The 4,036-nt window shown below is 48.8% G+C and overlaps 1 protein-coding gene across 1 annotated transcript in view; it reads right to left on the bottom strand.

Moving 5' to 3' along the window:
* Positions 1 to 2,897: 2,897 nt before the first annotated feature.
* The window catches only part of LOC132397058 (probable E3 ubiquitin-protein ligase RNF144A), a 15,790-nt gene continuing 14,651 nt past the window's right edge, over positions 2,898 to 4,036 (bottom strand). The window contains exon 4 of the mRNA XM_059975313.1: positions 2,898 to 4,036. This exon is cut by the window's right edge and continues 435 nt beyond it. The gene's annotated coding sequence lies outside the window, so the exon portion shown is untranslated.

Genomic DNA, 4,036 nt, shown 5'->3' with positions numbered 1-4,036 from the left:
GAGTGAGTGTGTTTGTGTCTCTGTATGTGGGTGTGTAAGTATGTAGGTGAGTGTGAGCGTGAGAGTGTGTGTATATCTGTATGTGTCTGTGTGTGTGCCTGTATATGTGTGTTTGGGTGCATTTGAATGTGTTTGTGTGTGTGTGTGTGTGTGTGTGTGTGTGTGTGTGTGTGTGCATGTGTGAGACAGAGAGTGATGTGTGTATGTATGTAAGTGAGTGTCTGTTAATTGTTATCTGTGGGTGTGTGGGTGAGTGTGAGAGTGTGTGTGAGTTTGTATGTGTGTGAGTGTGTTTCTTGATGCATGTGTGTATATCTTTGTGAATATGTGTATGTGTGTGGTTGTCTGTATCTGTGTCTCTGTATGTGTGTATGCCTGTGTATTCGTGTGTCTGTTTGCATATGTATGTCCATGTGTCTGTGTCTGTACATGTGTATGTAAGTGTGTCATACTGTGTGTGTATGTCTGCATGTATGTGTGTTTGTGTGTGCACATGTGTGTATGTCTGTGTGTGTGTTTCAGTGAGTGGATAGTGTGAGATTGTGTGTGCGTGTGTATATCTGTGTGTGCGTGTGTTTCAGTGTGTGTGTGGGTGATTGTGTCTGTGTGTGTGTTTCAGTGTGTGTGGGTGATTGTGTGTGTGTGTGTTTCAGTGTGTGTGGGTGATTGTGTCTGTGTGTGTGTATGTCTGTGTGTGTGTTTCAGTGTGTGTGGGTGATTGTGTCTGTGTGTGTATGTCTGTGTGTGTGTTTCAGTGTGTGTGTGGGTGATTGTGTCTGTGTCTGTATGTCTGTGCGTGTGTTTCAGTGTGTGTGGATGATTGTCTGTGTGTGTGTTTCAATGTGTGTGAGTGATTGTGTCTGTGTGTGTGTTTCAGTGTGTGTGGGCGATTGTGTCTGTGTGTTTCAGTGTGTGTGTGTGGGTGATTGTGTCTGTGTGTGTATGTCTGTGTGTGTGTTTCAGTGTGTGTGGATGATTGTGTCTGTGTGTGTGTTTCAGTGTGTGTGTTTCAGTGTGTCTGTGCGTGTGTGTGTGTATGTCTGTGTTGTGTTTCAGTGTGTGTGGGTGAGTGTGATTGTGTGTGTCTGTGCGGGAGTAGAAAGGGAAGGGAGGTAATTCTCACACTCACACCCCTTTCTGTTACTGGAGAGGTCCTGGTGAAGGTGACGCTTCAGAGGCTCATCAGCAACATCGCTGAGTCAATGCTGCCAGAATCACAGTGTGGATTGAGGAAGAACAGGAGCACGATCAACATGATCTTCAGGAAAAGTGTCGGGAACAACATCAAGACCTGTTTATGGCCTTTGTCGACCACTCCAAAGCATTCGACACTGTGCAAAGAGAGCTCTTATGGGATGTCCTCCTCAGGTTTGGCTGTCCCAATAATTTGTTAACATCCTCCACCAGTTCCACGATGGGATGACGGCACGGGTGACCATAGGAGGACAAGAGTCCGAGCCCTTCCTTGTACTCATGGGGGTGAGGCAGGGGTGTGTGCTAGCACCAGTGCTCTTTAACGTCTTCCTCCCGTGTGTTACCAAGCTTCTCCACAATGAGATCGAGAACAGCAGCGGTGTGGCGGTGGACATCGGATTAGATGGCAACCTCTTTGACATCAGGAGGCTCCACACAACCACCAAACTCCACAGAGAGCGGGTCCTGGAGCTGCAGTATGCAGGTGACTGTGCTCCTGTGGCCAATACTCCGGAGGATCTTCAGACTGTCCTTGCTGTGGCGGTGAGAGCGTACAGCAGGATGGGGTTGACTGTCAATACCACCAAGACAGAACTGGTTTGCCAATGGAGTACCAGTGTCCCACCCACCCTACCTGCCTTCACTGTTGGTGATGAAAAGCTGTCAGTAGTGCCATCTTTCAAATATCTGGGAACATTCTCTCTGAGCAAGTTCTAGAAGGATCAGATGAAGAATGCTTTAAGGAAGTGCGAGATCAGACCCGAGGACCCGGACGATGCTGCTGCTGACCGTAACACTTGGTGACAGCTGTGTAGGGACGGGGTTCGTATTCTGGAGATGGAAAGGACAACCAGAAGACAGCAGACGAGAGCCAGGAGAGATGCAGCCATGGTTCCCATCACTACCACCACTACCACATGTACATGTCCCACCTGCAATAGAACTTGTGGGTCCAGGATCGGACTGTGTAGTCATCAAAGATCTCACTGTTAAAGGACGTGGGCGTCGTCATCGGATTCCGATGGACAACCGAAGATGTGTTTGTATGTATGTGTGTGTGTGTGTGGTTCAGAGTGTGCGGGTGAGTGTGAGTATGTGTATGTCTGTGCGGGAGTAGAAAGGGAAGGAAGTATGAAGGTGTGACAGAGTGCTTGTATCTGGCTCTGGGTGTACGTGTGTGTGACTGTGTGCGTGAGTGGGTATGTGTGTGTTTGACTGTATGTGTGTGTCAGTGTATGTGTATGTTTGTCGGTGTGTATCTCTGTGAGTGGTATGAGTGTATACGTCTAAGTGTGTGTAAGTGGATGTGTTGTGGAAATGTGAGCGTGCCTAAGTGTGTGTACGTGTGTGTGTGTGTGTCTGTGAGTGTATGTTTGTGAGTATGTGTATCTGTGTGAGTGCATGTGCCTAAATGTGTGAGTGTGTGTGGTGTGTGAGTGTATGTGAGTGCATGTGGTGTGTGTGAGTGTGTGCGTGTGAATGTGTGGGTGAGTGTATGTGAATGTGTGTATGTTTCTGTGTAACTGTGTGTGTGTGTGAATGTGAGTGTGTGTGTGTGTGTAAGTGTGAGTGTGTGTGTGTGTGTGTGAGTGTGAGTGTGAGTGTGAGTGTGTGTGTGTGTGTGTGTGTGTGTGTGTGTGTGTGTGTGTGTGTGTGTGTGTGTGTGTGTGTGAACACCAGAGATCAGTTTTATTCAAATGCCATCTTTATTTCTCTTTTTTCGTACTGTACAGATTCACCATTGGCTCGTAGACACTACACCACAGACATTTCCCCAGGGTAGCGGGAACTAGCACTGAGGGATCTGTTCCCGGCGCAGGAGGCTGGGTGCCCAAAGGCCACGGAGGGCAATCATCAGCAGAAGAACCAGGGGGAAGAGCAGGTGAGTTGTTGTGGTACGGGATTCCTAGAAGGGAGGGGGAGCGGATTCAACAGGGTTTTCCAGAGCAAACTGGGGAGGGGGGCACTGGATATGGAGAATGGAGGGGGTTGGGGTGTTAGGAGGGAGAGACTGGCTGGGCCAAGTGGTCTCCTGTGGAGTGAGATTTCACAGAGCTGAGTACTGCAGCAGGGTTTTGGCCAGTTCACAGGCCAGGGTCTGATTCCCTCCCCACCCCACAGCCCCCAGTAACTGCTGCCACCACTCCCAAGTTGACAGCGGCAGATGAATCACATCTGTCCGCCAGGAACCCATTTCTCATGAAAGGGAGGTGTCAGCCAACCAACGTTGCCAGCTGTTGTCCTCTCTTCAGCCTGGTTCCTGCATCTACAAGCGATGACAAGGGGCAAGACCCCAGCAGAGGGGCAAACACCTAGGGGGAACATCATTGAATGAGAACCCAAACTTGGATCAACAGGCACTGGTGTTTAAAATGAGGATTTGGGTCTCTAATCTAAGAAAGGAGGTGCAGGAATTGGAGAGGGCCCTGAGGAGGTTAATGAGAAAGGGTTAATGTATGAGAAGTATTTGATGGCTCACTGGAGTTTAGACAAACGAGGGGTACTTCCTTGAAACCTACAGAATACTGAGAAAGAGTGGATGTGCAGAGGATTTTTCCTATAATGGGGTAATCTAGGACCAGAGGGCGCAGCCTCAGATTAGAAAAATGTCCTTTTAGAACAGATGAGGAGGAATTTCTTCAGCCAGAGGGTGGTGAATCTGTGGGATTCATTGCTACAGAGAGCTGTGGAGGCCAAGTCATTGGGTAAAGTAGAGGTGGATAGGTTCTTGATTAGTCAGTCAGGGCATCAAAGGTTCTGGGGAGAAGGCAGGAGAGTGGGACTGCAGACAAGCAAATCAGCCATGATTACTGAACGAGGACTCACTGGGTCGATTGGCCTG

This window comes from Hypanus sabinus, chromosome 7, assembly GCF_030144855.1.
Source record: "Hypanus sabinus isolate sHypSab1 chromosome 7, sHypSab1.hap1, whole genome shotgun sequence".
NCBI classification, from domain to species: Eukaryota; Metazoa; Chordata; class Chondrichthyes; order Myliobatiformes; family Dasyatidae; genus Hypanus; species Hypanus sabinus.
This window is presented reverse-complemented; position numbering and strand designations above follow the sequence as displayed.